General features: G+C 37.8%; 1 non-coding gene across 1 annotated transcript; it reads right to left on the reverse strand.

Annotated features, from left to right (window-relative positions):
• Positions 1–9,462: 9,462 nt before the first annotated feature.
• LOC122086598 lies at positions 9,463–9,569 on the reverse strand. Its single transcript, XR_006142487.1, has one exon. It is a non-coding gene; the product is annotated as a small nucleolar RNA R71 (small nucleolar RNA).
• Positions 9,570–10,238: the final 669 nt, after the last annotated feature.

The following is a 10,238-nucleotide window of genomic DNA, read 5'->3' on the forward strand; positions in this document are numbered from 1 at the left end:
CAGACTTCTCCGTATCTCTAGCCAAATAGTCTGCAATAGAATTCCCTTCTCCATAATTATGAGAAATTTTCCAGTTGATGCTACTTAGGTAGGACTGAAGAAAAACCCATCTCTGAAGGGGAAACCACCGGATCTTCCTCTGCTGAATTGCCGTGACAACCTTAATGGAATCAGATTTCACCCATAACTGCTGAATTTCCAAGTCCTTGGCACAAATCAAACCTTCCATTAGGCCCTCCACTTCAGCTTAAAAAACCCCTGTCATGCCCATAAATTTTTTATAGCCACCTAGGACCCTACCTAAATGATCTCAAAAGATGCCTCCCGCACCAGCGTGACCTAGGTTCCCCAGAGAACTCCCATCGAAATTTAATTTCTCCCAATTCAAGGGCGGTTTACACCAAAAAACTTCTAGAATGTATCTGTGAGCAGTTCCTTAGATAGGAAGGCCAAGACGCCTACAACACAATAAGTCTGACATGGATTTGATCTCTCCCATAGTCCTAGGACTATTCCTTCTGATATCTTCAAGGACCATTAGGGAGACAAACCTGGGAAGGTGGGTTTTTTTTTCAATTTTCCTATTATTCCTCTCCCTCCACAGATGATCAAACACTATGGCCAGGCTCATAATCCACGCCTCCTTACTGCAGACTATTTTAAATTTCCTTTTCCACCATTCAACCAACTCAAGCAAAGAGCCTTAAGCCTTCCATCTAGCATTGAAGCAATCACACAAAAAAGACCATATCTCCAAAGAGAAAGGGAAATTCTAAAAAACGTGGTCCATAGTTTCCTCCTCAGATTTACATACCTTACACCTAGAGGCAAGGGGAATTGCCCTCTTTTTAACCAAATCATCCAAAGGCAGCTTCCCATGAAGAACCCTCCACGCAAGAATGGAAACCCTTGGCTGCTGATTTTTGCACCAAATTACGAAAGCCCAAGAGGCAATGGGATTCTTTACTCTAATATCTTCCCGAGCTGATTCTGAGCTGAATTTCTCATCGTTTTCTAGGCTCCAAACACACTTGTCGCTGCACTCATAATCTGGAATGGGGATCTTCTTAATTTCTTCAAATAATTCTCTCATAAATAAAGAGTTCACTATTGAAAGCGACCACTTGAAGTTGTCTATGAACCGATTCATTGTACCAACTAAGGAGCTCATGTCCAAACCCTCCATAACTGAAAAATCATCCAAAGCATCAAAGCTCAGCCAATTATCTTTCCAGAATTTAATATTGCAACCATCACCAACTACCCATCTCTCCTTAGTGGAAATAAACTTCCACATTCTTCTAATGCCAGGCCAAACAGAAGAGTTTTTATACCCATTCTTTAGAAGACTTTCTTTGTTTAAATATCGAGCCCTCAAAAACCTACTAGCCAAAGAGTTTTCATGCTTTATTCTCCAAGCAGTTTTATAAAGCATGGCCTTATTGATGTCTCTTAGCCGACGAAGACCAAGCCCACCCTCCTTCTTCGGTTTGCAACATTAGTCCCAGTTAACTACAATTTTTTTTTAAGTATCCACCTCCCCTGTCCAGACAAAGTTTCTCATCCACCTCTGCAATGTCGCAATAAAGGACGTCGGCCACCAATAAACTACAAAACTATGCGAAGGCATGGTCAAAATAACTGATCTCACCAATTCAACCCTGCCCTGCCATTGATAGAATTTTACCTTTCCACCCAGCTAAATGGTCTTTCACCCTATCCATAATAGGAAGAACATTTTCTTTTTTGACTCTACCTTTGAATATCTCTACTCCCAAATACTTAGTGGGAAAGGTACAAAGGGGAATACCCATATCTTCCATAATATCTTACTTTCTCTGAGGCGAAAGGTGACCAACAAATAGCTTGCTTTTCTCCAAATTAATAGACTGACCAAAAAACTCCTAATATCTCTGAAGGAAGGATTTCAAGTGCCTTTGTGGGCATATGCAAAAAGTGAAGCTACATAGTAACTTGGGTGTCTGGTGTTTGCTCCACCATGTCATTCAAGCCAAAAGTAGTGGAGTAGAATAGAGTTTATTAGTGAAAAGAAAAAAATTTGCAAATGTCATTATTGTTTGGTAAAATGTTTGGTAAAAAACACTCCAACGCCTTAGTCATTGGTTCCCTATTTCTTCACAAGTGGTTTTGCCTTAAGAGAAAGATGTTTTGGAAGAGACGAGATGAGTTCCAAATTAAGAAATATGCTAGTGCCTGAAATTGATAAAGGGTAATAAAAGTTCAAGTGTGGGGGTCCCTTGTAAGAGAAATTATCTTTGCTCCGGATCGGTATGAGCCTTACCTTTAGCCGAGGTTGGGATTTGTTTATTCTAAATTTTGGGTGTATATTCACTGCAAACACCCACGAGACACAACTATTCCACTAGGGTAACTTAGGGGTTTAAAGGCTTGTTGCACATGCTAAGTGCAACCGTGATTCCTACGAAAGTGAGTTAGGTTTTTTTTTGTTTTTATTCTTTTTTTTTTTTTTTTTGCTCGAGGACTAACAAAGTCTAAGTGTGGGAGAATTCTAATGAGGACATTTATATGTGAAATCTAGGGTAGTAAAACATGCATTTTACATATTTAGAATGGAACTACCTTGGGTTTTACTCTCTTTTTGTAGGTTTTATATTTTTAAGGCCTTAAAGACTATCGGCCGCTATATCTCCAATTTTACACGTAAAGAGATCCTATTTCTTTTCATGGTTACAAAGAGGATAAAATTCTGAGCAAGATGGACGTGTCCAATTAAAAGTACGCATTCGTTTGGTTACTCATACAAGTGATTATTCTTTTCAGGCCAGAAAAAGAATAATGGATCAGAGTTGAACCGAGATACAGAACTAGCCCGTTTGCAATTGTCTCAGAGGCACAAGGAATACTCGAAATGCCAACAAGGATCGATGGACCACATCCTTAAGTGATTGAATATTCGTTTTTGGTAATAAAAACTACCTAGTGTAGTTGGTGAGCTATGGTGTGCAAAATTCCCTTGCTCACCAAGAGGTCTTAAGTTCGAATCTCATGGTTGTTTTTTTTAGAGAATTTTGTTGAAGATTTTCTGCTTTTCTCTCACTTAAAGCACTAAGGGCATGGAGGAGATTTCCACATCAAATTAGAAGCAAGGAAAATCGTGGAAGGGTTCCGCAAGAAGAGAAGAAAAAAAAAGGAAAGAAAAAAAAAAGGGAGAAATAAAGATTGTCCAAATCTTCTCTCTCCTCCACATCATCACCAAAATATTATCCAAATCACACAAAGCAAGAAGAAAATCATCCCTTGGAGGGAGAAAAAGAAGAGAAATAAATTAGAAAAAAAAAGAAGGAAAATAAGCAAAAACTTATAGGAAATTTCTCCAAGTTTATTTCTCTCTTCTCTCTCCTCCATCTTAGCACTTTTGGACTCAAAAGATCTTACTATCAATTGTGGATTTCTCTCTTTTAGGAAAGAGAAATTTGTTACCCTACCTCCCCATTCCCTATAAATACAACTCATGTAAGAGGAGGAGAGACAATTCATTCTTCTTCTAGTTTTTTTTTTTTTTTTTTTTTTTTTTTTTTTTTTTGTTGCTCTCTCTCTCCCTCTCTCACTCTTTAGTTTTAGTTCTTCTCTATTTTTGCTTTAATCACTTTTGTAATAGTTTTTTATGTCAATTAGTGCAAGCACTCTTTTGTTCTTATTCAGTGTTTTTATGTTTATGATTTATGCAATTGAGTTGTAATTTTTTAAGTTATAGTTCTAGGCTTAGATCTAGGTGACAAGATCACGAGCCGTGGAGAAATTTTTTTCAAGTTCAAGCATTGATTCAAATAAGTAGGCTTCTTCAGTAGTCTTCTCTCCCCCCTCTCATTCCTTCTTCTGACTACCCTTTCTTTCTTAATTTAGGATTTTTATTTTCAGTCGTTACATTATTGCTATCCCTTTCCCCCCAAGGTTCATGGCTAGTGTATGTGTTGGCTTTGCCCCTCCTAGCCATAAAACCATCAATTTATTGTTTTTATTTTAATTGTCTCTCTTTCCCTAAAGCCAAGTAGAGTAACCCTTGTAAGAGTGACTCTCTGATCAAGTAGGGAAGCTCATATTATGATGCATCCCTCGGGCTAAGTAGAGAAACCTACTTGTGAGTCTCTCTCTAGTTTTATCCCCTTTCTTTTACTTTATTTTTATTTCAGAATTTTTTTCCTTTATTTATTTACTTTTTTTAATTACATGGTTGTTTATTTTCAGTTATTTATTTATTTAATTTTAATTGCATGGCTTGCGTCTTTAAATTCTTAGATGACGAATGGATAGGACGTTATTTTAGATACATATGTTTAGGACGGTAATTAGAATTAGATCACAACCATTAATCGGTTCACTTTCGTATTATTAAAAGAAATAAAAAAAAATAAAGTGGCTGCTCTCCCTGTGTTCGGCCCGTAGCTACACTGATCCGTACGCTTGCGATTACATTTTAAATCTCAAACAATATACTATATGCCTTCATAATGATATAGTTAGTATGGATTACATGATACCGAAAAGTCCTCAGCCACAAAGTGTAATCCATCTCCAAATACAGTCTTGGCTACATGATACCAGAGAGACCTTGGCCACAAAGTGAAATTCGAGACCGTTTACCTAATCTAGTATGCAAATAGCAGTTGAGTATGGACTACGCAACATTGGTAAGACCTCAGCCACAAAGCGTATTCATTTCCAAATGTAGTTCCAGGGTACTTGATACTAGCGAGACCTTGGCCACAAAATGTAATCCACGACTACAACTAACTCTAATGCACATAATCAATGCATGAATGCAACATATATGTGGTAATCATGGCACCGGTACCACCTTGACCACGTCGAATTCTGTCTCACACACAACCAAACACACTGCGATCACGGTACCGACACCTCCTCAGCCACACCGGATCCCGTCATACATCTCCATACAATTCATATCATGATCATAAAATGAAAATTACAATTAAACATATAATTCTAAGCATGTGAGCAATTTAATAAATAATAAGCATTTCAAAAATAAACACAATCCATCCCTTACCTATTTTAGATCGGGTGTGTTCGGGTTCAAGTACAGCCACTGATCGATCAATTCAATCCCAACTTCGGGGCATGTGCACGTCATTGTCCTAGACACAAGGGAATCAATCGTACATTAGTATCCATCAAAAAAATTAGGAGGGACTATACAAGTGACCCCCAAAGCGTACAGGAACTGTCTCCCAATGACAGTAATGTCACAAAAAATAACCACCGAAAATAAGGCATTTTCACCATAAATATCAGACTTGTTTTCGGTGGAGGTAATAGAGAGTATGTAAGGCTCACATGTTCACCAGAAATATGCCATCGGAAATAGACCCAGTGGATCCGGTGGGCTATTTTCGGTGGAGGTTCAGGGCATTCCAACTATTTTGGGCTTTTCGGCTCAGGCCCGATTGCCAGGATTTGTTCCATAGAGTTTGTAGGGGATGTTCCTAGCATCATTCTAAGCTAAGAAAATTCTAATTCCAGTAAGCCATTTGGGAGATACATCGATCGAACAATCATAACCCTAGTTGGTCTTTTTGCATTACATGTTACAGGAGCTCACCGGGCTTGGTTCGGGCTCAGCAACAACACCGGGAGGGTAGAATACTCATCCTACAACCTTAACATGGTTTGTACATTAAGATTCCATCCATACCTAGCCCTACTTAGGTTGAAATGAAGAGAGATAGTGGTATGGGAGGTTGTACTTACCTCCAACAGTGATTCCGGCAACAAGGCGACAGTCAGCACCAGGGTAGGCCTCCAACCTTCTCCTTCTTCCTCTTATTCTTCCTTCCTCTCATCTTTCTCTCCTCTCCTACATTAGGCACAAGGGAAATGAGAATTCATTTTAGACCTTAGGGTCTATTTGGTTTGGACCCCTTTTTGGACCAATCGGGTTAAATGAATTCTGGGGCACGAGGACCCAACTAATTAGGTCCAAGAAATTCTCACAACACGAGGAAAGTGTGAAGGATGATTTGGGATCATCCGAGGCTGTTCACGACGTGAGTGGCAAGACCCACGAGCTTTGATACCATGATAGCAGCCTGTTAGGCTCACCAAAAATAGCCCACCAGATTCAGGCCCAGTGGATCTGGTGGCATATTTCCAATGGTCATGACAACTTCTATCTTGACTACTTGTTGTCTAATAGCTGGTCTCACACGGGTGGTTGACCTCGGCCATGCTCAAGGCCATTTGACAACTTTGACACATGCTGGGACTTATGTGTGAGGAGTTGAGTCACTTATCGTCTAGGATCGAAAGGTATGAGTCCCCTCTAGTTAGATAGGCACATAATGCACGAACATGTGGGGTCATCTCTCCCCCTTTGGCAATGGGTAAATGTGAGTAAAAACCCGATCGTACTTCTGATCTTCTATCCGAGATCTATCATAACAGTTCAAATTTGACCGAATCAGGGCACGGGTGTAACAACCCCCCCACCTTACAAGAATTTCATCCCCAAAATTGAACATACCTAGCAAATCAAACAATCCAGGATACTATTTCATCATTTCATCTTTTGACTCCAAAGATGCTTCCTATTCGGGGTGGTTCATCCATTTCACTTTAACGAAGGAAATAATACGGTTTCGAAGAATATAATCCTTCCGATCAACAATCTTCTCCAGATACTCCAAGTAGGCAAAATCCTCATCCAACTCACGGGGTATGTAAGTTGATGATCACATTTATGTGTGAAATCTAGCGTAGTAAAGCATGCATTTTACATATTTAGAATAGAGCTACCTTGGGTTTTACTCTCTTTTTGCAGATTTTATATTTTCAAGGCTTTAAGGATTATCGGACACTATATCTCCAATTTTACACATAAAGAGGTCCTATTTCTTTTCATGGTTACAAAGAGGACGAAATTCTGAGTAAGATGGACATGTTCAATTGCAAGTACACATTAGTTTGGTCAACCGTATAAGTGATTATTCTTTTTGGGTTAGAAAAAGAATAATGGATCAGAACTGAATCGAGATGCAGAACCAGCCCATCTGTAGTTGTTCCAAGGGTATAAGGAATATTTTAAATGCCAATAAGGATAGATGGACCACATCCTTAAGTGATTAAAGATTCGTTTTTGGTAACAATAACTACCTAGCATAGTTGGTGAGTTGTAGTGTGTAAAATCCCTTGCTTATTAGGAGGTCTCAAGTTCGAACCTCTTAACTTCTACTTTGTTGAGGTTTTTATTTTAGAAGATTTTCTTTTTCCTACTCATCACTCAAAGGAGGTCGGCCAAAGGGTTTCTTATGGAAGAAGAGAGAGAAATAAGGAAATAAGGAAATAAAGAGAAAAATAAAAAAAAGGAAGAAAAAATAGGAAAGGAAAAAAAAGAAAAAAAATAATTAATAAAATCATCCAAGATGATGCCCACATTTGAAGAAGAGAGAGAAAAAAAAATAAAAAAAATGAAAAAATAAAGCAAAATCATTGGAGATTCCCTACTTCCTACAATTCTCTATCTTCTCTCTCCCCCACCTCATCAACAAGATAAAAAAAAATCTTATTTTTTTAGAAGCTAAAATCTTTAGCTTCCCTCCCCATTATCTATATAATAGAATTAACACAAGAGGAGGAGACACTTCATTCTTCTTCTAGGGTTTTTTTTTTTTTTTTTTTTCTAGTTGCTCTCTCTTAGTTTTAGTTATTCTTTATTTTTTATTTAATCACTTTTGTAATAGCTTTTTATTTCAATTAATGTAAGCACTCTTTTATTCTTATTTAGCCTTTTATGTTTATGATTTATGCAATTGAGTTGTAATTTTTAAAGTTAGAGTTCTAGGCTTAGATCTAGGTGACAAGATCACGAGCCGTGGAGCATCTTTTTCTTCAAGTTCAATTTTTTTTTTTCAATATTTTTTTTCTCTAGCATTAGAAATTTCAGATTTGGTTTATTCCAGATCTGGTTTTTAGTACTGGTAGTACTCAAATCGATCAAGTTTTTAGTTCAAGGGTTGAAGTTCAAGTAAGTAGACTCCTTCAGTAGTCTTCTCTCCCCCCTCTCATTCCCTCTTCTAACTACCCTTTTTTTTTAATTTTGTATTTTAATTTCTGTCGTTACATTATTGTTATCCCTTTTCCCCAAGGTTCATGGCTAGTGTATGTCTTTGCCCCTCCTAACCATAGAACCATCAATTTATTGTTTTTATTTTAATTGTCTCCCTTTCCCTAAAGCCAAGTAGAGTAACCCTTATAAGAGTGACTCTCTAGTCAAGTAGGGAAGCTCATATTATGATGCATCCCTCTGGCTAAGTAGAGAAACCTACTTGTGAGTCTCTCTAGAGCCTTATCCCCTTTCTTTTACTTTATTTTTATTTCAGAATTTTTTTTCTTTACTATTTTTTTTAATTACGTGGGTTATTTATTTTTAGTTATTTATTTATTTAATTTTAATTGCATGGCTTGCGTCTTTAAATTCTTAGATGAGGAATGGTTAGGACGTTATTTTAGATACATATGTTTAGGACGGTATTTAGAATTAGATCACAATCATTAATAGGTTCACTTTTGCATTATTAAAAGAAGTAAAAGAATAAAGTGGCTCCTCTCCCTGAGTTTGACCCGTAGCTACACTGATCCGTACGCTTGCAGTTACATTTAAAATCTCAAACAAGTTTTTGGCGCCATTGCTGGGGAGATAGTTCCATGTTATTTTTCTCTTTCTTTTAGTAAATCGGAGTGCTTTGTTTGCTTTGTTTTGCTTTTCCTATTCTTTTATTGAATTCCTGAGAAGAACAACTTGCAATAATAGTTGTATCAGTAGAGGTCGTCATGCCCCACAGTATGATAAAGACAGGTTTCGCCCTGTAGCAGTACCTCAAGAATTGACCTGAGCAACCTCCCAAAAAGGTAAAAAATAAAAAAAAGGTGTTGCTATCCATTCTTTTGTGCTTGTCTTACTCTAGTTGTGGTAGTTTTCTGTTGCATGAGTGTTAGGTAAGTATGTAATACTAAGAATCAGTTAGAAATAAGAGATCCAACAAGTAGTGATCCTATACATTTGCTTTCTTTAAAACCTTTCAATATGGGAGACCAACATCAAAACCCTTCACCTAAATCTCTAAAAGATAGGTTCTACCCCACTAAAACAGCCTAACCTTCCTGTATAGTTCTACCACAAGCCCAGGGCAATAATTTTGAACTCAAATCTCAATACATCACTATGTTGCCCCATTTCCATGGGTTGATCTCTGATGATGCATATCTATATCTAAGGGAATTTGAAGAGGTATGTGTTCTAATTAAGATCCAATAGCTTTCTGATGATGCTGTTAAGCTTAGGTTTATCACTTTTGCATTAAAAGACCAAGCTAAGAAGTGGTTTTATGGATTACCCACAAATTCCATAACCTCATGGGTGCAGTTGTCTTTATTAAGAAGTTTTTCCCAACTCACAAGACCAATAAGCTTAGAAGTGATATCCTTCAGTTTAGGCAAAAGCTTAGTGAGTCCTTTTCCAAACTTATGGAGAGATTCAAGGATCTACTCCAAGAATGCCCTCACCATGGCCTAGACTTATGACATTTATGTCAAATAATTTATGAGGGTATTTATTACCTAACTAAACAAATGATAGAGTTTATGTGCCCTAAGGGGTTCACATCCTTTACATATGAAGAAAAGGCATGGGAATTCTTACTTGACTTAGCTGACAAAACCCGTGAGTGGGAATCAATTCAAGAGAGTGAAAGAACCATAGAAGAAAAATGATATTTTGTGGATGGGATAGTAGCCAAGGAAGCCCATTTGGATAGCCTAATCCAGAGAATTGAGGCTATTGTTTCTAGAGAGCCATCATCAGTCAATTTGGTTAAGATTTGTGCTTGGTGCCAGTCCCCTGGACATGTCATAGAAGAATGCCCAAACACCTCTGGGGGCACTTCTAATGAAAGTGTTAATGTCTTATACCAGAATAATCCATATAGTAACACCTACAATCCAGGATGGAGAAATCACCCAAATTTCTCTTGGAATCAGGGCAACCAAGCAGGGCCTTCCGATTTCCATAATTAAGGTCAACTTGGACTCTAAAGGCCTTCCTTTGCACAATAATCTTTGTCCCAAAATACTTTTCTTAGGTCAAATGTAGGACCTCAGGCTAGTTTTCCTAGGGCCCCTCTCCTATCATCTTATCAGCAATCCCCTGGGTTTACCAACACTGGAGAGGCAAATAAAATAAG

Source organism: Macadamia integrifolia, chromosome 1, assembly GCF_013358625.1.
Source record: "Macadamia integrifolia cultivar HAES 741 chromosome 1, SCU_Mint_v3, whole genome shotgun sequence".
NCBI classification, from domain to species: Eukaryota; Viridiplantae; Streptophyta; class Magnoliopsida; order Proteales; family Proteaceae; genus Macadamia; species Macadamia integrifolia.